The sequence below is a fragment of the Pan troglodytes genome, chromosome 4 (assembly GCF_028858775.2).
Source record: "Pan troglodytes isolate AG18354 chromosome 4, NHGRI_mPanTro3-v2.0_pri, whole genome shotgun sequence".
Lineage (NCBI taxonomy): Eukaryota > Metazoa > Chordata > Mammalia > Primates > Hominidae > Pan > Pan troglodytes.
Window position 1 is genome coordinate 8019213 of NC_072402.2, and position 27942 is coordinate 8047154.

Genomic DNA, 27942 nt, shown 5'->3' on the forward strand with positions numbered 1-27942 from the left:
AATTGTACAGTAACCAGCCTTTTCACATTGGATTTTTTCACTAAGTAACATGCATTTAAGTTTCCTCCATGTCTTTTATAGCTTAGCTTGATAGCTCATTTCTTTTTTGTGTTGAATAATATTTCATTGTCTGGATGTACCACAGTTTATTTACCCAGTCACCTACTGCAGGACATTTTGGTTGCTTCCAAGTTTGTCGATTATGAATAAGGCTGTTGTAAACATCTATGTACATGTTTTTGTGTGAGCAGAAGGTTTCAGCTTGTTGGGATGATCAGACACAACACCAGGCCATGGGGGCTACGAAGTCCATTGGAGTCAAAGGAATGAGACAAGACAAGTTAAGAGTGAAAGTGGGTCCAGGGGGCCAATGCTAGCGTGGAGGCTGCAAAGGTCCCAAGCTCTGGGAGACCACACTATTTATTGGTAATCAAACAAAGAAGCAGGCAGTGAGGACATGGGGGTCAAAAGGAAGTGGTGCATCAAGCATTTGATCTATAGTTGTGTCAGTTTAGCATTTTCTTTGAAGCCTATGAAACATGTTTGGCTACTCGAGATAATGGGGAACATGTCCTTCTAACTCAAGATACAATTGATTTATGATCCTGGGAGAGCAAGAATCAAGGAGCCAGCAAGTCTGAACACATTCCAGAGGCCACGAGGGGTTTTATGCCCTGAGCCCTGGATTCCATCCAAGCCACAAGGGGTGTAATGCTCTGGGCTTAAATTGTAGTGCGGCAGGGCAGCCTTCCACCCTTAAGCACAGAGCTTGGTGTTCCATAGGCCACGAGGGGTTTTAGACCCTGGACCCAGGACATGTTCCAGGACTTTTTATATTATGTCAAGACTAGCAAGTCCTGCCTCAGCTCTTCTACCAACACAGCTCCTTTGGGTAAATACCAAGGAGCATGATTGCTAGATCATATGGTAAGAGTATATTTAGCTGTGTAGGAAACACCCAAACTGTCTTCCGAATGGGCTGTACCATTTTGCATTTCTCCAGCAGTGTCTGAGAGTTTCTGCTGCTGACATCCTTGTCAGCATTTGGTGTTGTCAGTGTTCTGGATTTTGGCCACGCTAATAGGTATGTAGTGGTATCTCACTGTTGTATTAACTTGCATTTCCCTGATGACATGGGATGTGGAACATCTTTTAATAAGCTTATTTGCCACCTGTATATCTTCTTACATTAGGTGTCTGTTAAGATCATTGGCCCTTTTTAAAATCAAACTTTTTGTTTTTTATAGTTAAGTTTGAAGAGTTCTTTATATATTTTGGTTAATAGTCTTTTATCAGATATGTCTTTGCAAATATTTTTTCTCAGTCTCTAGCTTGTCTTGTCATTCTCTTGTTAGTGTCATTCACAAAGCAGACTATTTTAATTTTAATAAAGTCCCATTTATCAATTCTGTCTTTAATGGACCATGCCTTTGGTGTTGTGTATAGAAAGTGATTACTGAAGCATTGGTTATCTGGATTTTCCATTATGTTATTTTCCAGGATTTTTATAGTTTCACATTTCACATCTAGATCTGTGATCCATTTTGAGTTAATTTTTGTGAAGACCAGAAAGTCTATGTTTAGATTTATTTTTTGCATGTGAATAACCAGTTGTTCCAGCACCATTGGTTGACAGAGAGTACCTTTTCTCCATTCTATTGCCTTTACTTCTTTGTCACAGATCAGCTGATCAAATTTATGTGGGTCTATTTCTGGGATCTCTGTTCTATTCTATTGATCTATTTGTCTGTTCTTTTGCCAATACCACACTGTCCTGGTTACTGTGGCTTCAAGTCAGGCAGTGTCAGTCTTCCAACTCTGTTCTTTTTTTTTTTTTTTTTCTCTTTTTTGAGACAGAGTCTCACTCGGTCACCCAGGCCAGGGTAGAGTGGTGTGATCTTGGCTCACTGCAGCCTCTGACTCCCGGGTTCAAGCGATTCTCCTGCCTTAGCCTCCTGAGTAGCTGGGACTACAGGTATGCATCACCATGCCTGGCTAAATTTTTGTATTTTTAGTACAGATGGGGTTTCACCATGTTAGTCAGGATGGTCTCGATCTCCTAACCTCATGATCTGCCTGCCTCAGCTTCCCAAAGTGCTGGGATAATAGGCATGAGCCACCGCACCTGGCCTCCCAACTCTGTTCTTATTCTTCAATATAGTGTAGGCTATTCTGGGTCTTTTGCCTCTGCCTATAAACTTTAGAATCTGCTTGTCTGGATAGAATTCCTTCAAATTTTTTGGTTTCCTTATTTTACAAAAACTTATCTGGTTTTTCTTTCCTTCAGGTGATATTTTTGTTATAGTGAAATCCATGGCTCTGCTATTAAAAATGTGGTCTACAGATTGTTGGCTCCCATGAATCATTTGTTGCTGCTCCATTACATAAGTGCAGAAAGTGACAGCAACCACATGGAAGGTTTTATAGTAATTTAACATTGCTGTAGCATCCATAAACATAGTTTTGTATTTTACAAAAGTATCAGTCTGTGATCTATAGGAAATTAAAATTTTGGCCTTTGTGCACAAATAGTGCAAAAAAAGCATGGTTCTATGATACTATTTTTAAATTAGTTACTTGAAGATTTTCTCAAGCAGCTGGGAATTTGCTTGTGCTAACATCTAAAAATATAAATTAAGTGTTATTTTGATGTTTTAAAATTTTATATCCAGTGAAATCTCTTTGACTTAAACTATCCATCAATATGTAGATATTTGGACAAAAATAATGATTAAGATACCAGAGATTTAAAATGAAAAGTCATTTGTCTCCGTCATAAACATTTCTATTAAATGCATTAATTTCTTTTTTATCAACGCTACTGAGTAAACATATTTGGATAAGGATTTCGCATCACCTTCTGGACTTTGATTCTCTCCACTGAGTATAAGTAGCACAGGGGAGAGGAATATATCTGTATTAATACTAGATGGTTTCCTCAAAACTGCACTTCTTAGAAATCATCTTCATTATTTTGCTCATTTTTAGATTAGCACTAAAAATTCAGTAGAAAAATCTTACATTGGGGGAATCATAATAGTTTAATAAAATGTCATTCACCAGACAATATTTTTTCATTGTACAATAAACGTCAGTTCAGTAAGACTGTTATGAACTCTTGGTGTACCAGAGAATCATTCAATGTGCTATAAGAGATTACAAAGAAGTCAATGATACTATCCTTTTCTGAAGAGATGACATACACAAACAAAAATGCTAATTACCAATTAAGGGGCCAATATGAAAATGAAGAAAAGCAAAGGTGGTGTAGAGGATATACTTCCATGCTGCAAGACCTCAGAGCAAGGGAAAGAGGCTTCCAAAACAGAGTTAATTTAATAGTTTACTTCTATGTCCAGAATGTTCATCTTGGACTTAAAAAGACCTGCAGGATTTGATTTGACAGGGGGAGAAGAGTTTAGAGCCATCCAAAATGGATTTTAGAAGTAGGAGATAGGACAAGACTGGAGCTTGGGGATTTGAAAGATGCCTAATAGAATAAAAGCTGTTTATTTAGAACTAAATGTGGAGGGGAGGGGATGAGGAGTAAAAGAGAACATTGGATTGTTGTCAGGTGTGTTTAATGATAACTTGGATGTTAAGATGGGGGCTTTTGGCTTTGAACCAAAAGCAAACAGGAAACTTCTTTAGTAGAAAAGCAGCAGAATAAAGGCAGTAGGTAATAAACACTCTATACATTCTCTATATACACTCTGTGTGTGCACTTTCCAGCCAAACCTTCAGATAAAGATGGGGTTACAACAGATTTAAAATTCTAAAGCTCTTGAGCATGAGTCAAGAGTCACTGATAAAGACCCATTTCTCAATTTCAATTGCCCAGGAACAGTGTGAGAAGGATAGTCAGAACTCTGGGGAAGTATATTTGTTCTCCATCAAAAGAAGTCAACTATATAATTATCACTCCACAGTTTCTAATTTGTGATTATGTATAGTTGATCTTACTTCCTGGAAAACTGGAGAAGAAAATAAGGGAGAAATGGAGAAAGAAAAGGAAAAGAGAAGAAAGAAAGAGAAAAAAAGGAAGACAGAGAGACAGAAAGAAGAAAAAGAAAGAAAGAAAGAGAAAGAAAGAAAAAAGAAAAGAGAAAGAAGGAAAGAAAGAAAGAAAGAAGAAATGAGGAAGGAAGGAAGGATGGAAGGAAGGGAGGAGAAATTATTAAGTATTAATACTTTAATACTGTATTAAGTATTACACATAATTTAAGAATTATTTAAAGTATACAGGAGGATGTGTGTAGGTTATGTGAAAATACTATGCCATTTTATATAAGGAACTTGAGCATTTACAGATTTTAATATCCTCAGGGGACCTGGGGCCAATCCCTGTGATACCAGGGGATGACTGTACACTGAAATGTTGTTAGCATAGCATACAGCCTATCATTGTAAAGTTTACCAAATTTTCCAGCACTATGAGGAAATATCAGCTGTAAATACAAGCACATTACTTTATGTAGGAATTATACTCAAGAGTAAGAAGTTATCCACTTTCATGCCATCTATGCTGAAGCCCAGAGAGAGCTCAGGACCTAAATTCTTTGCCCTAGAGAAGGCAGCTCTTTGACAGGACATACTCGGGTATCTGAGGAAAGAATGGGAAATGGGATAGAATTGTTAGCTGCTGCCGGATGACTCGGGGGGGCCAAGGTCACACATCAGCCGCCATCAGTACAAGCGGGAATGGACCACAGGTGGAGGTAGGATAGCCACCATATTTGAAGAATTAAAGACCCTGGGTACAACTGTTGTTCTATTACAATATTTCCTTGATTAAACAATACTTCAGACACCCAGTTTAAGTATTGCTTCTGGAACCATTCGTCAGAATAAGTATATACCCACATTTTATTACATCCTGCAATGCATCTGCCTATAAAATCAGCATTTTACATCCTTAGTACAAACCTTGGTACCCTGCACCACTAATCTGGGTCTGACCACAAAGTTGTCCACATTAGGATGTTGCTCTATAAATTCAACCTTTCTGCAGCAACTCTCTTCCTGTGCAACTGAAAAGGTTTTAAAAATCTCAAAGCATCTGTTGGGTATTTTCTCTAAAAAAAAAAAAAAAAAAAAGCAAATTTTCACACTTCCTCTTCAAATCACACAATTTGTCTGTAGAATGCTACATAATTCTTGCTGTTGCCTTCTACCTGCTTTTAACTGAGGCCATTTTTAACACACTGCTTTGTGCGTATAGATCCTACTAGCTCAGCAGTTATAGAAGAATATATAATAAAAGAAGTAGCAAGGGTTTAATGCATTTACTTCTCTCCAAAGATTTTCCATATTGGTGACAAAAATGCTGTGTGCTTTAGTTAATGAACATAAATTGAATAAAATGAAACCACTGAAACACTCCGACAAGTATAGGCACACCAACATAGGAAGTCTTGCAATTTTCGTATTGTCCTTTCAATAAGCTTTTTACAATAGGAAGACATTTTCTCACCTGATTGGAAGCTCATCTAAAGTATCCATTGATTAAGTTACCTTTGGGACAGTTCTGCTCTTCTGCCTCATGGTAATTGCCATATCATGCAAGATGTAAGCAACGTGCTGTTCTGCTTTCCTACGGAAGCAGGGAACGCTGGCTGTAGAGGATGCAGGACATCCTCTAGGCATATTGCAGGTTCTCTGCCTTTCTCTGCAACCTTGGAGTGCATAGAACTTTCAGTATTGGCATTTTCTAAGGCACTTGATGGCCTTTGTAAAACAAAGAGGAAGCACAATGTGTATCTTTTAACTCAATAAGGGTAGGTAGATTTTTAAAAATAATTTAAACATGTCATTTTATCTGTACTATTTGAAAAGACATTGTACTAAGTAATAATTCAAGGCTAAACATTAAATCTATAGAGTTTCCTAAAAGGGATTCCTAGAAAACTTCTAAGAACAAAAAGAAAATAAAAAGCATGCAAGAAGCACCACATGACACATTAATTATTGGCAAACAAAATAAACATTATAAAACTTCATTCTACCATTTTAATGTCATGGGCAAAATCTGTTTCTAAGAAATCCCAAGAATCCATAGACATGTTCTTTTGGGCAACAAAAGAATCCTATTAAAAATGAAGGCATTAACAAATCCACATTCATTGGTAGAGTGGCTCATCTTCCATTTCTACTCTTATTTCTTCCTGGGAATTGATAATTAAACTAAATTCTTTCTATAAACTTGAGTTAGTAGCTGGGCTTGAGGGAAAAAAATGCATGACATTACTTTATAACACACAATTTTGTTGGTCAGCCTCTATTTTATCAAATTATTATACATCCAAAACTTAAAAGAATACAATCTAAACAAATTTAATAAATTCTCTATTTTCAAGTATATTTGATAGAAAATGCTGGTGATATTAAAGACCTGACCTGGTTTGGAATTGAGAAAGGGAGTAAAGCATGCATGGTCAAAAGTCTAAGAAAGATACAGAAGTTGGAAGATGTTAGGGAGGCAAGATTGTCACAGTAAGAGCGCTGGCTTTGAAGGTGGAGGAGCAGCCTCTGAGCCAAGGAATGCAGGGGGATTCCTGTTCCAGAAGCTGGAAAAGGGAATCGATTCTCCCCTAGAGCCTCCAGGAGGGTAAGCCCGTCTGACACCTTGACGTTAGCATCAGACTTCCAACCTCCAGAGCTGTGAACTAAGCAAGGTGTGTTGTTTTAAGTTCCTGAGTTTGTGGTAATTTGTTACAGCAGCCATAGGATGCTAATACATCAACCAAAACCAGAACATGTGAGGGTCTGAAAAATGAATTGCTGCCTGACTACCTTCATCAAAGAAACACATACACTTTTCACTGAATCACTGAAGAAAGGAAATTGTTGAGAAATGTCTAGATGGGATTGTCTTTTGATCATAAGTCCCATGTGACCCAGACCTGAGACAGTGGTGCCCTGACTTGTTCCTGGTCACTGTGTTTGCTATGGGTATGGTGAGGGGCCCAAGCCAGCCAACCATTCCAGTCAGTGAGACTTAGTTGCCACACATTTGCTTGTGCCATCGGGGAAGAGGAATTCTCTCTGTAGTTGGATAGCTATTATGCTAAGCTAGATTGTAAGCCTGGAGCTGGGGAGGAGTAGCCATCCGGAGACCTCTAGGGGAGAACCTAAGTCCTTCTGAAAATGAAGCCAACACCAAAGAAAGCAGAGCTGAGAAGAGAAAAAAACGAGACTGAGATGATCCCGAGATGTCATCTGTGCCCTTGAGTCATGTCTTGGCAGACTCTTAGACGCTCCAGTTCTACGGGCCAAAACACCTCCTCTTCTCATTTTACTCGCAACTAAGACTCCTCTGTGGGAAAGAAACAGTTCCTATTTTCTCTGTTCTACTTATATACACACCATTGCTGTCAGGGTGGGCATTCATGTATACAAATTGACCATTCAAAAAGATGGTGTAAAATAAAGGCACCTAAAAAACCCCCAAAAAGTCAGCAATGGCCCTCTAACCAAATGTTTATTAGAATAAGCCTGTGGTATTTAAAAGGATGAATATAACCCAAGAGATGAGTCCAGAAGAGGTCCAGACCCATCAGCACTTCAGAAAGGCTGAGAAACCACAGCAAAAAGCCATGGAAACCACAATTTTTGCTGCATATAACTCTAAGCTTCAAAAAATGCTTTCTGTTTATTCTCCAATTCAGTAGATGGTCCCCCCCTGGGTTATAGATAGGACTATATCATTATCTTCATTTTGCAGATGAGGAAGCTGATGTTTAAAGACATTATTTGTCTAGGTTATTGATCTAAGGCTGTCCTTGTGTTAGGCTTTATACCTGGACTCATTCCTGACCCCAAACTTTCCAAGGCTGAAACTTGTTTTCTATACTGGTGACAGTTCTTTGCACCACACCGTGTGCTATCTTAGTTATTTTTTTCCCTGTAACATAGGTGTGCACTGAGTTACCCTGGAAATACTTGGACAGGAAACATACCCTGTATAGGATGTTTCTTTGACAATCGACATTTAGAATAATGTGGTGTAGAATCAAATAGAATATTTATGTTTAGTGTTTCCTTAACCCAATAAGTGCTGAAATGCAAATCAATAGAAGAGGCAGCCTGTTTCAGAATGAAAAGGAGGGGTGTTCATTTGTTTTACCACCTACTTCACTGTGACACAACTTGTGGGCTAGACTGCAAACAAAACCTGTCAAAAATCATGCATTGTTCTCTATCCTCCTTGGCTCCATGGTGGATTCCACCTAAGTCTCCCATCCAATTCCTGGCCAGGATTACTGTGTTAGATAGAGAACTTAAATGCAGCAACTCCTTGGTGTCTCAAATACTGAGAGTGTGGGTTGTATAGGTTTTTCAAAAAGTGAGGGAAGTTCAATTTAGAAAGGCTTCAGGAACAGAGGCAAATTTTCACTGCGTTTACAGCAGACATAAAGCATGACCCAAATTCATTTACTGATGAATGAGCTTGAATGTCATGAACTTCAATTACTTCTGTAGAACAGGGGCAAGAAGGCTTCTCCCATCTTCCTCCCAGATGTTTGCTTTGAATGCATAATGTTTCAAACACTGAAAAGAATTATATAAAATTAGCACCGTCAATAGTGTTGATACTGTTATGAGATGCTATTTGAAAAGGGCAGAGAGAACCAAATGAGTTTGCATAACTTTCAGTACTATAGATGACCCTCTTTGAACAAGAAGGCCATTTGTCTTCTACATTGAGGACATAGTCCTACTGACAGGAGCACAAAACAAGGATTGTTCTAGACAAGAGAGCTTGTTGATTGAGTCCAAATGTAAAGAAAGCTTTTTTAATATGAAGAATAAAATGCACAGAAGTTGATTAAAGTCTGGATTCTTTCCCTGGCAGTAGTTAGAATAATTTATGCATTTTCCCTCTAAAGTTTCCTGTCTGATTACACCGAGGAGAACAAAGTCATTAAAGGCAATTACCATGTTAATAGACAAGAGATTGAGAACGCTGAAGGTTGGGTAAGTCCATCTTCCTGTCACACACAGTAGTTTTCCCTTCTGCCTGTAGGTTTCCAAATGAATATGAATTGGTAATCAGCATGTTTCATATTCATAATGCAATCAAAATGCATATTTGATTGAATGCCTCATTTAATAAACCAAGAAAATATTCATAACAGTTGTGATAATTAGGGTTTTAAAAAATTTTTTATTGAGGTATAATTACATATAGTAAAATGTGCAGATCTTAAGTGCATACTGTGATGTTTTTTAAAAATGTATGTACCTGTGGAAACCACATCCAGTAAAGACATACAGCACTGCCTTCAACCTAGAAAGTCTTTCATGTTTATTGGCATATATTCTCTTTCCCATACCTAGAAAGACCACCATGCTGAACTATGTTCCCATAGATTAGCTCTGCATGTTCTGGAGCTTCATAAAAAAGGAAATGTCTAGATATCATATCTAAGTCTGCCTGCTTTCACTCAGCATAGTATTTCTGGTATTCATCCATGTTGTGTGCACCACTAGTTCATTTCTTTCTACTGCTATTATTCCATAGTATGAATATATCACAATTTGTTTATTTATTCTCCTGTTGATGGATTTTTGGATTGTTTAACATTCTTGCTATTATAAATAAAGCTGCAATAAACACTAGTGTACAAGTAGTTTGTGTAGGCATATGGTTTCATTTCTGCTAGAGAAATACCTTAGAGTTAAATTGCTGGATCATAAATAAGGTAGGTGCACATTTAATTTTATAAGAAACTACCAATTAGTTTTCTACAGAAGTTACACCATTTTGCATTCCTACCTGTGAGCATGAGACATCCAGTTGCTCTATGTCCTGTCTGGCATTTGGTGTTGGAAGTCATTCAAATTTAAACCACTCTAGTGTCTGTATGGTGGTTTTCATTTGCATTTCCATGATGACTAACGGGGTTAAACATCTTTTCATGTCTTTTATGGTCATGTTTATATCTCCTTTTTTGGAATATCTGTGAAAGGAAAATAAATTTTGGGACTCCCAAATCACTAAGGGAAAGGGAAAAATCAAGCAGGGAATTGCTTAGGGCAAACCTGCCTCCCATTCTATTCCTAAAAAAGGTAGCTACTAAGATAAAAAGGTGACATACCTCCCTCACAAGGAATTTCCTCCTGGACAAAGGACAGAGAGAACCCAAAGTCATCCCTCTGCTCACTGAGATAAATGCGTATGTGATTGCCTCCTTTGGAAAGGCTAATCAGAAACTCAAAAGAATGCAGCCATTTGTCTCTTATCTATCTATGACCTGGAAGCCCCCTCTTCGCTTCCAGTTGTCCCACCTTTCCAGACGGAACCAATGTACATATATGATTGATGCCTCATATCTCCCTAAAGTCTACAAAACCAAGCTGTGCCTCGACCACCTTGGGCACATGTCATCAGGTGTGTCATCGGCGTGTGTCCTTAACTTTGGCAAAATAACCTTCCTAAATTGACTGAGACCTGTCTTAGATATTTGGGGCTCACATATCTATCCAACTCCTCTGAAAATTTTTACTGGATTGTCTGTCTTACTGTTTTTGACATGTAGCAGTTCTTTATGTAATTCAAATTCAAGTCCTTTGTCATATATAGGTTATGAACATTCCTCCTAGTCTATGATGCGCTTTTTTTTTAACACTCTTTTGAAGAATAGAAATTTTTAATTTTCATGAATCCAGTTTACTTTTCTTTTTTTCTAATAAAGTGTTTTGCAATCTCTCTGAGAAACGTTTGACTACATATATCACAAAAAGGATTTCCCTCAGGTTTTTTATAGAAAGTTTCAAAATTTTAGCTTTTATGTTTCATCTGTAATCCATCCATTTCTGTTCATTTTCATGTTAGGGATAGATAAAATTTCAATTGTTTTTATACGAATAACCAGTTGTTCTAGTATGATTTGCTAAAAAAGACTTTCCTTTCCCTTACTGAATGACATTGGCACAATTGTCAAAATTAATCTTTCTGCATATATGCAGATCTGCTTTTGGACTCTATTCAGTTTCATTCATCTATCCTGAAACCAGATCGCACTATCCTGATGACACGGTAACTGTACAGTAACTCTTAAAATGAGGACTGTGGGCGGTGGCTCACGCCTGTGATCCCAGCACTTTGGGAGGCTGAGGCGGGCGGATCACAAGGTCAGGAGATTGAGACCATCCTGGCTAACACCGTGAAACCCCATCTCTACTAAAAATACAAAAACAAAATTAGCCAGGCGTAGTGGCCGGCGCCTGTAGTCCCAGCTACTCAGGAGGCCGAGGTGGGAGAATGGCGTGAACCCGGGAGGCGGAGCTTGCAGTGAGGCGAGGTGGTGCCACAGCACTCCAGCCTGGGCAACAGAGGGAGACTCCACTTCAAAAAAAAAAAGAGGACTGTGGACTGTGCATCCTCCAAGGTTATTCATTTTCAAGGTTGCCTTGCTTGTTCTGAGTTCTTTACCTTTCAATGGAAATTTTAGTATTGATTTTGGTGTTTGTAATGATCTCCAAAAGAAGTCTTCTGGGATTGTTAAGACATATTTTAAAAATTTGTCTCCTTTATACTGACCTTCCAAACTACTACAGCAAATTGGGGTGGGGGTGGGGGTGGGGGGGTTTAAAACAACAGTTCTCACAGTGTTATACGAGAAAAACTGGAGACTCCAAATTTTTCTTAATAATCCAAAATCAGTATTTGGTTTCTCAAGCTCATGAGTATACAGAATATAGAAAGATCATTGTTATGGTTTCAGATTTTACATTGCAATTAACCTTTAAAGAATTACTATAATTTGAGATTTGATGTGGTAACCAAAAAGACTATTTACAATTATCTGAGGAGGCTATTAAAATATTTCTCCCTTTTCCATCTGTATATCCATAGTAAGCCAGATTTTCTTCATATATTTCAACCAAAATGACATAACACAACAGATTGAATGTAGAAGCAGATATGAGAATCCGGGCATCTTTTATTAAACCAAACATCAAATAGACTTGCAAAAATGTGAATCAATACCACCCATATCACTATTTTTTTTGGTTTGGGAAAATATACTTTTCATTAAAAAAAGTTGTGTATACATGTGATTGGCTTATTAAGTTTAAATAAATGAATACATGTTTTTAAATCCCTCAGTTTGAATTCCTCATGTAATAAAAACTGATAAATAAAACCTACATCAACCACAGCTCATGTGATTTTAAGCATATTTTGACAATTCTTGAGCAAATTCTAAAATACAATTTTCTCGGAAACTTATTTCTATGTATTTCATTTTGAGAAGTGGTATTATATCAGGTTAGAAACTAATAACAATGCCTTTCGTTTTAGATACATTCATTCCTTCATTCCTTTAGTTAGCACAAATTTTATGTACACATAATCCATCTTCTAGAATATGTGCTTAATTCAGTAGAAGGTGTACATAATTGGACTAATTTAATCCAAAGTAACATTTTTTATAACTCTGAGTAAATAAAACCAGACAGGTCTGAGTATTTCTTTGTGTTAAAATGTTTGTACCCAAAGAAAAGAGTTCTATTTTTCTTCCTTCAATTTCTTCTCTGATAATTCTTTTCAAGAAAAAAACTAGATATTTAATTTAATTCATGAATTCTAAAATAGTTTGGATATTTTAGAAAACATTTGTGTATTCATACCAATGACAATTTCATCTTTCCCATCTCTCCCATCCTCCAAAACTGTAAAAAACGTTAGCCATAAGTACTCTTGTTATGGATTCATTTATTCAATGAACACTTATGGAGTGATGTGATGGAATTTGTCTGAAGGCTATCTGCATTCAATAAAGTAACTGTGAAATTCTTTCTAAAATAAACATTTCTTTTTTTAATGCAAAGAAAACTTGGAAAAACTAAACCATCTAGTACGTACGTGGGTTTCTACGAAGTAAATTCCACTCCTATTTAAAATGACAACTCTACCTTTTCATTTTGAATCAACATCCTACACAAAATTATATCCTTTATCCAGATTCATATGTTCAAAGTCATATTCTTCATACAACAGAAAAGCTGTAAAAACGTTCTTAACATTTTGTGCAAATCCAACTTCAACTTTAAAAAGAAAAATCTAAGATATAATAATTACTCCTACACAAAAATGATGACAACAGGCTCTGATATATAAATAGGTTATAAGCTTGGGTGTCCATGTGCCTTGAGAGGCTGATCTCTCAGCCATTTCCCTCACCAAGGCAAGGGTGCACAGGCACCTTCTCACATTCAGAGTAAAGAAAGCCTAGTGCTTTGGACCTAAGACATAGATAAAGGTAATGGCATACCTGATACATCACATTAAAGACACAGCAAGAGAAGAGGGTGGAACCACCCCGTGGAGGCCAGCCTTAGAACCTACACCCCTGCAAGAGGATGGCAAGTATGGGGATGACGTCAGCAGAATTACTGCAGCACTGAGAATGGTGAGAAAGAGAGAGACCTTAGAATCCCCTTATATAGTTTGGACGTTTGTCCCCTCCAAATCTCATGTTGAAATGTGGTTCCTAATGTAGGAGGTGGGCCTTGTGGGAGGTGTTTGGGTCATAAGGACAGATCCCTCATGGATGGCTTGGTATTGTCCTTGCAGTAATGAGTGAGTTCTTGCTCTGTTAGTTCGCACAAAAGAACCCGATACCTCCTCCTCTCTCTCTCTTGCCATGTGATGTGCCAGCTCCTTCTTCACCTTCCACCATGATTGAAAGCTTCCTGAAGCCTCACCAGAAGCCCAGCAGATACCAGTGCCATGCTTGTACAACCTTCAGAACCATGAGCCAAATCAACCTCTTCTCTTTATAAAGCTACCCAGTTTCCTGTATTCCTTTATAGCAACACAAAAATGGACTAACACATCCCCGGTGTAAACCCCTGAAACGGACGGAAATGGTCATCTGGTCCTCGGGTGGGCTCGTTCAGTGATAGACATTCACACTGCCGCAGCTCTTTTCTTAGGGTTTGGTTTTCACTGGCCAAGTCAATTGTCCTTTAGTTAACTTTAAACCTGCCTTCATGTAACGCCCACCAATTCTTCCTTCATGAGATAAGAAAGGAGTCACTGGCATGTTCCAGGGTCTGCTTCCCTAGAAGGTGGCCAGGGAGCAAAGTTGGATGTGATTTACGAGTGACCATTCCAGGATCAGCCACAGTCACAACAGGAAATAAACCATTAACCTATTTCCAGTGAAAAGGGACTCAGAATTTTACTTTTGTCTTTGGAAGAATAGAAATATAATTGGTCCTTCTGAATTAGATCATCTGGTCCTCAACAGTGTTAATAGTTCATACTGCCTCCCTTGGGTCTCTCTTAGCTTTGGTGGAGGAAGATTTAAGAATAAAATGAACAATTCAGTTGTGCCTAGATCAGACACAGTAAACTCCTCGTGCAGCTGCCTATGGTTTGGCCCCAAAGGAGCATCTTCTGAAAAACGATGGGAGGAATGCTTGGGTTTTGCTTGACTTCATTCATAAATGAAGACGTTCCCACCCATTGTCTTGGGTTCCCGTTACTTATTTATGTAATGTTTAAAGGTGGCCAGACATATCGATAAATACATACTGGCTCAGGCTGACTTTCCGTAAGAGGAAGTGTGGTGGGGAGGAGGAAGAGGGGCAGACTCACTAGCACGAAATCACCCTGAAACCTCCTCAGCCACTTCCTAAGAAGATGCACTGAATCAACATGTGCTGTGTTCTCACCCATAGGTACATACAACACGGCTCATGCCACATGCTCCTTGCTGTTTGTTCAGTCAGTAACTGTTGAGAGCTAGGGTGTGCCAGGCACTAAGATAGGCAGGGAGGACAGGGTTACAAACAAAACGCATAAATAAATGTAATGCTGTGTAATATTCACACAGTGCTTCCACAGGCGCCAGGCATTCTCCCAAGCACCTTACGGATTTCAACTCACTTGATCCTTGCAACGACTCTATAAAAAGGGGACTGTGGCACAGAAAGAGTCAAGTAATATGTCCAAAGCCACATATCTCATCAAAGATGGAGCCTACAATTTAGTAGAGTGGCTTTTAAATGTATTTGATCTCTTACCCAGAGTTAGAATAGCTTTTACATCATGATTCGGTATACAGGCACACACACACACACACACACACACGCACAATTAAATACATATATCTGGAATTAAAGTGTCACCAACAATATGTATTTTACTACGTGCAGTGTACTGTCATATTTTCTATGCTCTTAACAATGTATTCTAATGTTATTAAAAGTATCTGTCCCCATTCACTAAACTGATGTCATGAGTCCCTCCTTAGTAAGTCACAAACAGAGAGTTTAAAAATCACTAATTTCGTGGTAGGATCCTGGAGGGACATTAAAGGGATGGTCACAAAACAACTGTAATTTTTTAAGTGTGATATAGAAGCTCTAAGGACGGGGGTGGGAGTGGGAAAAAGAGAGGTCCCTCTGAGCCTAGGAATAAAAGGCAGGAGTGACTGGTCTGGATAAAGCCTGGAAGAGCTTTCTAGGGTTCTGTGACCAGTAGGAAGGGCCTGTGCACAGGCTTTGGGAGAGGAAGGAACTTGGTCCAGTGAAGAAACAAGAGAAGGCCAGCATGGCTGGAGAGAGTGGGCAGCCGTAGTGGGGCATGGAATGAGGCAGGAGAAGGAGGCAGCCCCAGGTTACAGGAGATTTTGAGGCCATGGTAGAGTCTGGCCCGGAGTGATGAGCTCCAGAAGCAAATCATTAGGGAAGGGTGTACAGACAAATGAGGAGGCGGCATTGAGATGATCCAATGGACCTTGCGTTTGCTTTGTGCAGTACCAGTCATGCTTGGGCCTCTGTGCTGTGCTGTGTGTGGTAAGCACTGTGGGGGTCTCTCTGCTAGCAGCTGCACCCAGCCCCAAGCTGCTGAGTTTGGCAGCTGATGGGTCACAGCTGCCCTCTTCTCTATGGCCTTCTGCAGGACAGGGACTGTCTCGTCTTGGAGACCACATACCCCTCTTCCCTTAGCAGATAGGGCATCCAGCAGCCAATGGCCAACCACCATGGTGTCTCAAAGACTGGCCACCTAGCCTGATGAAGGGTAACTGTGGTGCAATTTGTGGACCTGCTTCTAGGGAATCTAACTCAAAGCATGCATAATGGGCCAAGGTCAGTGGCTCGCACCTGTAATTCCAGCACTTTGGGAGGCTGAGATGGGAGGATCATTTGAGCCCAGGAAGTTTGAGACCAGCCTAGGCAATATAGTGAGACCCCTTCTCTAAAAAAAAGAAAAAATTAGCCAGGTGTGGTGGCACACCTGTGGGAGCAACTACTTAAGAGGCTGAGGTGGAAGGATTGCTTGAGCCCGGGAGATGGAGGCTGTGGTGAGCCGTGATCATGCCACTGCACTCCAGCCTGGGTGACAGAGTGAGACTTTGTCTAAAAAAAACAAAACAACAGCAGCAACAACAACAAAAATGCATAAAGACTGATAAGGCTAGACGAGAATTTGGCCTAATGTTATGAACAGATATGATTTGGAATTTGATTAAAATGTGCTTTCTTTACCTGAATTTTACATTTCAACCAGTTCTGACTTTTGCATTGTTACAGACCTAGGAAATTATTATTACTATTTCAGAGATACCAGAAATACCCTCTCTGTTTCCTAATGTTTTCTTAATAAACCCTCCCATCACCACCCTGAATCCAAAATTCTCTCTACCATAGGGCCCTTCGCTACTTCCACCACCACTGTCTCCACCATCACCACCATCACCAACTTCATCACTACCGCTATCACCACCATCATTATCACCACCACCTCCACCATCACCTTCATTACCACCACTGCCTCCACCATCACCACTACTTCCACCAACACCACCATCATCACCACCACCATCACCTCCACCGTCACCACCACCACCTTCATTACCACCACTACCTCCACCGTCACCACTACCTCCACCAACACCAACACCAGGATCATCACCACCACCACCTCCACCATCACCACCACCACCTTTGTTACCACCACTACCTCCACCAATACCACAACCAACGACCTCCACCATCACCACCATCACTACCACCATCACCATTATCACCACCACCTCCATCATCACCACCACCACCTTCATTACCACCACTACCACCACCATCACCACCACAACCTCCACCGTCACCACCACCACTACCAACACCACCACCACAAGCACCAACTTCATTACCACCACCACCTCCACCACCACCACCACCACCACCACCACCTTCATTACCACCACTACCTCCACCATCACCACTACCTCCACCACCTTCATTACCACCACTACCTCCACCATCACCACTACCTCCACCACCACCACCAACACCATCTTCATTACCACCACCACCATCATCACCACCCTACCACCACCTTCATCACCACCTCCTCCACCATCACCATCAGCACCACCATCACCACCACTACCTCCATCATCACCACTACCACCTCCATCATAACCAACACCACCACCACTGTCACCACCACCACCTCCATCATCACCAACACCACTACCACCATCACCACCACCACCTTCATTACCAACACTACCTCTGCCATCACCACCACTGCCTCCACCATCACCACTACCTCCACCAACACCGCCAACATGATCTTCATCACCACCACCATCACCACCACTACCACCACCTTCATCACCACCACCACCTCCACCATCAGCATCACTACCTCCACCATCACAATCACCACCACTGCCACCATCACCACCACTACCTCCACCACCACCACCACCACCACCTCCACCATCACCACCACCACCACCACCACCATCACCACCACGACCTCCACCATCACCACCACTACCTCCACCACCCCCACCACCTCCACCATCAACACCACTACTTCCACCACCACCACCACCACCTCCACCACCACCACCACCTCCACCACCACCACCACCACCACCACCACCACCACGACCTCCACCGTCACCACCACTACCTCCACCACCCCCACCACCTCCACCATCACCACCACTACTTCCACCACCACCCCCACCACCTCCACCATCACCACCACTACTTCCACCACCACCACCACCACCTCCACCACCACCACCACCTCCACCACCACCATCAGCACCACCACTACCTCCACCATCACCAACACCACTTCATCACCACCACCACCACCATCACCACTACCTCCACTATCACTACCATCATTACCACCACCACCCCCACCATCACCACCACCGCCTGTACCACAATCACCACCACCTTGCTGATTGGTCTTCATCCAACAGAAGGCATGTTGATTTTTCTCTCAAGGCCTCACATTAAGAGACTCAGAGAATGACCTGTGATATGATATAATTTCAGGGCTGGGTGACTAAGTCTGAGCCAGATGCAGGTGCATCAGTAAAGGTCATATGCTCTACAGAAAGGGAGATGACCTCACAGATGCAGAGAGAAGCTAAGACTCACAGCGGCTACGACCTCAGAAAGGAAAAGAATGTTGTGGTTCTTGGTTCCTGATAGGCCCCTCAAGGCTGAACCTCCTCACATGTTGGAGCTTTAAAGATACAGCTGTATCAGGCCAGGCATGGTGACTCATGCCTGTAATCCCAGCACTTTGGGAGACCGAGGAGGGAGATCGAGACCATCCTGACTAACATGGTGAAACCCCATCTCTACTAAAAATACAAAAAATTAGCCAGACTTGGTGGTGTACGCCTGTAGTCCCAGCTACTCAGGGGGCTGAGGCAGGAGAATCGCTTGAACCCAGGAGGTGGAGGTTGCAGTGAGCTGAGATCACGCCACTGCACTCCAGCTTGGGCGACAGAGCGAGACTCCATCTAAAAAATACAGCTGTATCAAATCTGCTTGTGCTTTGGCCATCTGAGAGGTGAGAATCTTCTGTTTTTGTTATTTGCAACCAATTCTTAAATAAGTAACAATGTCAAATCAAAATAATCATAGCATATTATTAAAACATGAAAATATGTAGAGATATTAAATTTATTTGAGATATAAGCTTATGTAGCAATATTTACATGGACATCACCCTTGCTTCCTATATCCAAACCAGAAAATTCATAGAGTTGACTTAATCGAAAATACAGAATTTAAATCTTCATCTATTATCTTCGAAGTAAGGGATTAAGGAAGAATAATCCTATGATTCCCTCTCTTTACTAATTTATAGTATATTGCCTGATGAACACATTTGACTCTCAAGTCAACAAGGAATGAAAGAGATTAAGCAATTTCATTAGTTATCTAACTCTAAAATGAATGATGTATTTATAATGATTCAGGATGCTGATACAGTGCAAACATGTTCTTACTGCAGCCAAAGCTGAATTGGCTGGGGAGAAATTGGGGATGATCATGAGTAAAATATTTCTTCCTTCATACTTAAAGACGACAGAGAAAGAGACAACACTGTAAAGGCAGCAAGATCATCATCTGGCACTTAATAAAGCTGAAAAGGTTCAGCTGCTGCTTCCAGCAGAACTCAAAATGAAGAAGTTATTTGTATCTTATTTTTCTTTAGCTCTTTTTACCCTATACCATACAGAGGTGTCAGCCACAGGGGAATGTCCAATGAATCATCTTGTTATGTTGCAGAACACAGAGGGCTTCTCTAGATTTTTTTTTTTAATGGTTTTTGAGAAATAAAAGAGCGATATTCCTGACTCTTTCATTACTTCCTCACTGAGAGAGTTAACACATTTAATTTCTGCTTGACAGCTGGGCATGGATTAAGCGTGTTAAGCAGGTAATCCCTTATCTTTCAAACCTAGAGATTTCCCCAATGGCATCTCAAAGATGTGCTTACAAGGCAATGTATATTTCGTTAGTTACTTACTGAACTGCAACTTGGTTTCCCGAAGGCTGTTACCAGGTGTTTTACCAGGTGACCCATGTCAAAAATGACTGATTTCTCATTAATTCAAAATAAGCACTTGAAGCAATGCCCTGATATGTTTAAATGATGTGTCTATATTGGCATAAATAATGAATATATTCTTGTTATTGTTTCTAGTCCTTGACTTAACATCAGAATGCTTTCTTTATTTTTTTTGAAGATGTTAAAAATATATTATAAATGGAACACAGTCATTTCAGAAAATGTGGAAAGTAAAAAAAAAAATTGTATGCATAAGTCACCAATTCTTCCACCATCCACAGTTTATCACTTTTTTTTTTTTTTGAGACGGAGTCTCGCTGTCACCCAGGCTGGAGTGCAGTGGTGCAATCTGGACTCACTGCAAGCTCCGCCTCCCGGGTTCACACCATTCTCCTGCCTCAGCCTCCCCAGTAGCTGGGACTACAGGTGCCCGCCACCATGCCCAGCTAATTTTTTGTATTTTTAGTAGAGGTGGGGTTTCACCGTGTTAGCCAGGATGGTCTCGATCTCCTGACCTCGTGATCCGCCCGCCTCGGCCTCCCAAAGTGCTGGGATTACAGGCGTGAGCCACCGCACCCGGCCTACAGTTTATCACTGATAAGGTTTCCTTGTGTGCTTACCTTAAACATTTGAAATAATGAGTGATCAATATTTTAACTATTCATTTAATACTATAGAATAATTTTCCCAACTTTTTTGAAAACATGAACATTAGGGATAGCTTAGCTTAAGTGCTCAATCTCATACTATCCTTTTAGATACTGAGTAACCCCTAAATGTGTGTACTTCGATCGCACTTGTACAAATTTCAGCAATCACGCTGATTTTCAGTAGATATATTATATGAATCATGTGAATAAAATTCAGTGATATCTTCGCCAAGCAGAAAACGATGTCCTCTGGCCTCCTACAGTTCCTAGGATACCCGCCTCAAGCCAGCTCACCCATCCACAGCACCACTAAATATCTAACGTCCTGAAATACCAATTCCTATGGAAACCTCACCAAATGGACAGTGAAATGGGAGGATGATTAATGAAAGATTTTACTTCTCTGATGCCTGAGATTTTCTAAACACATTTCCTCTATTGTTTTGTTCTAGAGTGAATTCTTTTAGTGCCTGAGACTACATTGATTTATGTGGCTGATGTAAACAGGCACACACATCCAATTCTGAGTCTCTTTCAGGAAATATTACAAAATGTATACTACATTCCTCGTCTCATAGATGTAGCTTGATATTTTTTATTTCTAGTTTTATTATAGTAGCATTTCCCCATTAGCCTTCAGCAGGAAATGACAGTGTACTTTTAAAATAACTTTATGTGTTAAAAGGATTTGGGTCGAGATAATTTAGAATTAAGAAGGAATAAACATATTTTGTAAATGCAATGTTCCAAAAGCCGTCTTTGGATCCCAGCCTAAAAGACTCTGATTCTTATCACAAGCACTATTTTTTCTTTCCTTTCTTTCTTTCTTTCTTTCTTTCTTTTTTCAATCCTGAGATAATAGCTTTCCATCTTGCTGGTCTTGGGATGCAGGTTCTACCAACTTTCAAGACAGGGTTCCATAATAGAGTTGGTTTGAAATATTCAGGGCAATGACCCTGCAAGGCCAGTAAGAACTGGCCTGGGTCCTCCTTGCCCTGCAGACGATTGGCTGGATACATCAGAAAGATAGCTTCAAGTGCATGACCCTGCCTGGCTCATTCTCTATATTTCTCTGATAAGGATGGGGCAGAAGAGGAAGTCAGATCAACAAAACCTACTTTTGTCAGGTCATGAGCTACTGCTAGATGCTTCATGTACCCATGAACTTACTTTATCAAACACTCCCACTTATAATTGAGGTTCAGAGAAGTTAAGACATGGCCCCAGGCCATTACGAAGAGTGGAGCAGCATCAGGGCTGAGTCCATGTGCTTAACTCTAAGCCCAGGACCTTCCATTCTTCCATCCCTCCTCTCCAAGGTCACAGTACCCAACCCCTGCAACCTGCCATGGCCTCCTCCCTTGCCTGTTAATTCTTCTTTCCTTGAGCTCTTCAGTTGCAGCTCTCCCACTTGGACCACCCTTCTCCGTGTGAATGCACGTTCTCTCCAACACCTTTACGTTTAGTTTTGTGTCAGCTTCTCTTTCAGTCTTGCCCAGCTCTCTCAGAGTGTTTCCACTTTCTATTGCCTTCTCTTTTTATTTCCCTTTCTCCCTTCAGAATACTATTCTTCTGAAAGAGCAAAATTAGTTCCATCAGCAACAAAGTGTAAGAACAGTATTATCAATAATATAATGACGTTAAAAATATCCTCAATCAGGCTGACACTTGAATCCTCCTTTAGGAGTCCCTGGAGGGCTCTTGACCCGGGCACAAAGGCAATGCTTCAGACCTCTGAGGAACTTTTCCACAAGATGGGGTTTGAGATGGGGCAGGTGACAAGAACTTCTTGGGGGAGAGAAATAAGGAAGAGAGAAAAGAGAGGAAATAAATGCACAGCTTTAAGTTTAACTTCCTCTTCGCTTTCTCTCTGCCTCACATTGGTGCTCATCCAGGGCTTGTTCTCTTCCTAGCATTGGGGGGGGTGACCTTCTCCCATCTCCTAATCACTGTCATCTCCCTGCCTTCTTGCAAAATTTTCTTTTCTCCCCAGTTGTCAGTAGTTCTATGCAAATTCTTCTCAGGAAACAATGGTTACGTATATACACTGCAGACACAAAAATATTGGCCAGACACATGCAGAGTGTAGCCCTATTAAGAAAGGGCACTATTCAAATATCTTGCAGAAAATCTAGCTAGTAAATGTTCGCTGATGATCATGTTTCATGAAATAGAATGACTGGTGAGCTGAGTGTTGCATCTGCCTGGATAGCCTCTTGTCTCACTCAGCCACGGGGCATCTTTCTCGCTCCCCATTGGTGGCGTTCAAGAATCGTGTTCTTTTCCATCATTTCAGGGCTGATATTAGTCCACAAATAACTCAGTCAGAACTGAGCACTAACACTGCAGGCCCAAGTTTATGAAGACACAAGAGTAAGTTCTGACCCACAATTGGGATGATATCTTATGGCAGGCTCCGTGGTTCAGATCAAAGTGCAAATAAGACAAGTTTCATCTCATTTCATCCCATTTTCATAACATTGTAAATTCATATCTTAATAACTTCAGACAATTTTCTCAAATATGTATTATCTTAGTCATAAAGGGAACAATGAAAACATGTTACTGGATTTGACACAGAAAAACAAATCTAAGTAACTGCACCATTAGTGATAGGTTACATACAAAGAGAGACACTGTTCATTTTCTAATAAAGTGTAGCAATTCGTATTTCCTTAATTGGACACTTTCCAGGTTCTCTGTTTTTCCTAAGTTAGGTTATGCAACTAAACCCACCACTCCACGGAGATGAATTATAATCATTTTAATAGGGGAGTATACGCTGACCTTGGAGTTCTCTAAATTGCTCAAAGTGAACAGGAAGTAATTATAATGGGCTGCAAGTACACTCAGGGAACTTACAAAATGCTGTTGAAAACTCACACTATAGCTATTATATGATAAGACTTACTGCTTGGTCCTTCAAACTTCAAACTTCTATCAAATTAACAAATAACATTCTTTAAAGAAGAACATCAGGAAGATAGTTCATGTATGATTTAGGTAAACATTATCAAATGCCTGTACACAAACACACACAAAAATTGTGGCACAACATATGGGATGAGTAAATAAAACCACAGAGGAAATGCGTGCCTACGTTCACACCTGCCATTCTGTGGGAGGTCTTCAACGAAAATGACCACCAAAGAACTACCTGGAAGAGCCCTGAGAACATTGTTCCTCCTCTCAGGAATGAGTGGGGAAGCTCAGTATTGTGTGTAAGCTCCTCTTCCAAGGCAGAGTCATGAATGGACAGCCGCGGACACTCATTCTGGTTCACCATGTGTCTATGTTCCACTGGAGGATCCGTGGCCTCAGGGGCATCTGGGCAGCATTCAGGATTGGAGGGGGCGGCTCTGTGTCCCAGGAAAGGAAGAGGTAGAGGCCTTTAGAGTTTGCTGTACCTGGGGCTTATGTGAAGTGCGTTCTCCCACTCACAGCCTCTAGCTGACCTGGGTTTCTGAGGCTCCCAAAACAAAACCCCTGGAAAGAATGGGGCCCTATCTTCAGGATTCTGAGATTCTGGAAGGTAACCATACTGAGGTGGAGAAGAGGCATGGGAAGGAAAGAGAATAAATCAGAAAGTGAGAGAAATACTCTAGGATTGGAGTTTAATGAATTGTGGTATGCACTTGCTAGAGTATTTTGCCTATTTAATTTTGACTAGAGACCTATAACTTTATTATGTGAATAACTTATACTTTAGGCCATTACCTAGCACAGCTAAATTAAATATTTATTTCAAGATGAGATTTGTTGGATGAATATTTAATGATAGGAGGTTTATTACTGAAAATTGTTATTATGTCATTTTTGATCAACACTGATCTTTTAGCTTTGTATCTATTACTTTTTCATTTATTTTGGTATCTATAAGAAAGATGTATTTTATTTTTATTTTCACACATTGCATATTAAGCTGAACATTTTATATGTTCCTACTGTCTATTTTTTATTTTTGTAGAGATGGAGTCTCCCCATCTTGCCCAGGCTGGTCTCAAACTCCCGGCCTCAATAAATTCTCCCACTTTAGCCTCCCAAAGAGTTGGGATTAGAGATGTGAGTTGCTGTGCAAGGCCCTCAGATCTTCCTATTCTTAACAGTGGTTTTACTATTACTTTCCTACCCATACTATAACTTGATTTCAGACCAGAGTTTCCAATCAGAAGTTAAATTGTCATATTGAACTATTTTCAATACAAATGTTTGTGAAATATAGGAAAAAAACATGGTCTAAGAAATTCTGAAATGAATACATGTCCTAAAATATAATTTTAAAATGTTTGATATTAAATATACCACAGTCAAATTTGGCAATCCTTTAAATGATATATTAATGATTTTGTTGTTTTAGAATAATTTTGTCTGAATTTATTTCTATATAAATATTCCATCCTACAAACTACTTCTTATTTTTTTTCACATACAGATCTTAAGTGTGCAACGCAATGAGGATGGAGCAACGTATACACCAATCAAGACAAAGAACATGTCCATTACCCCAAAAAGTTCTCTTACACCCACTTCCAGGTGATGCCTCTGGCAACCATGAGTTTGGCTTGTAGCATCAAGACTTTACCTGTTCTTGAATTTCAATATATGGAACCAGGCAGGAGCATAATTCAGCTTCTTTTATTCACAGTTCTTGAGATTCATTCATGCTGTTGTTTGTATCAGTAGTCCGTGCATTTTTTAAATTAGTGAATCATATTCCATTATATAAACGTACCACAACTTCTCACATTATTCTGTTGATGGACACATGGCCTTTTCCAGTTTTGGTTGTTATGGGAAAAGCAACTGTAAACATTCTTAAGACTTTTTGTGGGCATTATTGTTTGTTTTTGGTAAATACCTACTAACAGTGGAATTGCTGGATCTTAGGGTTGGTGTAAGTTTACATTTCTCAGAAACTGCTGAACTGCTTTCCAAAGTAACATTTTGCACGTATGAGAGTCTTAATTCCTCCACAACCACTCCAACATTGGGTAGTATTGACCCATTTGATGTTAGCCACTGGAGTAGTATGAAATGCTTTCTGTGAATGTAATTTTGGTTTAGCTCATGAACAATGGTATTGACCATATTTTCATGTGCTTAGTGGCCACTGGTATATTTTCTTTTTGAAACATATGTCTAAGTATTTTGCCTATTTAATTTTGAATTTTTTTCTTTTTATTGAGCTGTAAGAATTACATAAATTCTGGATCTATGATAATCCTCAAGTATACATATTCCAAATATTTACTTTTACAATGTGGTTTACATTATCATTTGTTTACTCATATATTATGAACAGAATTTTTAAAAAAATCACATCCAATTAATCAAATTTTTACTTTTATGTTGAGTCCATTTTGTGGACTAAATATCATTGCTATACCAAAGTCCTGAGGTTATGCTCTAATATTTTCCTCTAGCAGCTCTCTAATGTTAACTTTTATATTTAAGGCAGTGATCCATCTTAAATTAATGTTTTGGTGATTTGTTATGTATTCTTGACAAAATGAGCCTTTTAATGTGTTCTTTAAGTCTTTCATAATCTCTGGTAATATTTTCAATGTTGAATTCAATTTCATCTGATATTAATCTAATTCTACCAGCTTCCTTATTCTTACTTTTGTATGCTATATCTTTCCTCCATCTTTACACAGTTCTTTATCTGAGACTTTATATTATGTAGCTGAACCTGATTTTTTTAATCTCATCTTCCAGTCTCTGCTTTTTAACTGGAGTATTTGGTCTATTTATATTTAAGACAATTACTGATATGATTGGTCATAGTTCTTCCGCCTTGCAATGCATTTTCATTTTGTCTCATGTGTCTTTTATTCCTTTGTTTCCCCCTTCCTATATTATTTTGGGTGAGATTATTGCTATTAGAATTCCAATTCAATACTTTGATTGAATTTTGTTTCAATATTTAGTTAAACTGAAATCTGTACTTGTACTGAATTAAAAGTAGGACAGTAGAAATAATCCAAACCAAACGAGAAAAATATTTTAAATTGTACTTTTTTAGTTATACATTATATTTCTTCTTAGTGGTTATTTTAGGAATTAAAATATGTATTCTTAATTTATCACTGTCTGTTTAAAACTATAAATATTACTTCACATACATTATAAAAGCTGTCAGTGCATAAATTAACCTATCTACCTGTGTTTTGCTAGTGTCATAATTTTTATAAAGTATTTGCTATAAACTTCACATTACAATTAAATCATTTTTGCATTAAATATCTAGTTTTAGATAAAATAATAGAGGGAAAAATACCGTCTTTTACATCTGCCCACATGTTTCTTATTTTATTGTTATATTTTTGAGGAAGTCTTTCTCTGTGGTCCACGCTGGAGTGCAGTGGTGCAATCTCAGCTCATTGCAACCTTTGCCTCCCAGGTTCAAGAGATTCTCGTGCCCCAGCCCCTCGAGTAGCTGGGATTACAAGTGTGTGCCACCACACGCGGCCAAATTGTGTATTTTTAGTAGAGATGGGGTTTTGTGATGTTGGCCAGCCTGGTCTCAAACTCCTGGCCTCAAGTGATCCTCCCCCAGTGACCTCCCAAAGTTCTGGGATTACAGGCTTGAGCCACCCTGCCAGTTGCATCTACCTACATATTTCTATTCTTTCCTGTAGATGTACATTTCCATCTGATATCATTTTCCTTCATGCTGAAAATGTTTTATGGCACAGGTCTACTGTTAATTAATCTTTTTCAGATTTTATTTATCTTAAAAGTCTTCATTTCAAATTCATGTTCTGCTTGATATAGACTTCTCATTTAATGAGTCTGAGTCTGTGTGCATGTGTGTATATGAGTGTGGAATGCTGATTTCCAGAGTTGTGCATTATTTTCTGATCAGGGTTGTTCCGATATATCCATTCTGCTTTCATAGAAATCATAACTCTTAGAGCACTATTTAAAAATATTAATAATTCAAGATAGCATAAATCAATCTTTATTATTATTTTTCAAATTCATATACTAGGCAGGAAGTAAAAAGAGAATTAAATGTACATTTGAAACAAAAGTATATTTGTAAAAAATCTTACATTTACTAAATTATAATGCCAATACAGATGGCCATTAAATTAATCCTTACACTGGAATTGGTATCCAGTTAACAATAATTCTCATCATTATTTATATTGGCCTAAATTCATTTTATCTTTGCAAAATAAAATTATGGAATTCTAAAACCAATCATTAGTTGACAGGGAAGGTTGCCAACAGAAAACTACAATTCATAAATACAAACATATTTTATTATTAAGTATCATAATATATCATTTATTTGGTTTTAGTTGAATAAAACAAGTTACCCCAGGTTTCCTTGCATGTATGAAAGAAAATAAAAAATGTTATGACAATACAAAATATGGATGGTCACTACTATTTATTCATTTTCTCTAGTGCCATTGTTGT

General features: G+C 39.3%; 2 long non-coding RNA genes across 3 annotated transcripts; one reads left to right on the top strand and one right to left on the bottom strand.

Annotated features, from left to right (window-relative positions):
• Window positions 1-8384: 8384 nt before the first annotated feature.
• Window positions 8385-18412, bottom strand: LOC104006340 (uncharacterized). Of its 2 annotated transcripts, XR_001717458.3 has the most exons (5): window positions 18226-18398; window positions 13284-13412; window positions 9779-9962; window positions 8938-9019; window positions 8385-8550 (listed from the first exon to the last, which is right to left on the bottom strand). It is a non-coding gene; the product is annotated as an uncharacterized LOC104006340 (long non-coding RNA). The 2 variants fall into 2 exon arrangements; XR_680020.4 differs by lacking the exon at window positions 13284-13412 and having other exon boundaries at window positions 18226-18412.
• Window positions 18413-18493: 81 nt separating this feature from the next.
• Window positions 18494-25135, top strand: LOC107974612 (uncharacterized). Its single transcript, XR_001717459.4, has 2 exons — window positions 18494-18853; window positions 24944-25135. It is a non-coding gene; the product is annotated as an uncharacterized LOC107974612 (long non-coding RNA).
• The last annotated feature ends 2807 nt before the right edge of the window (window positions 25136-27942 follow it).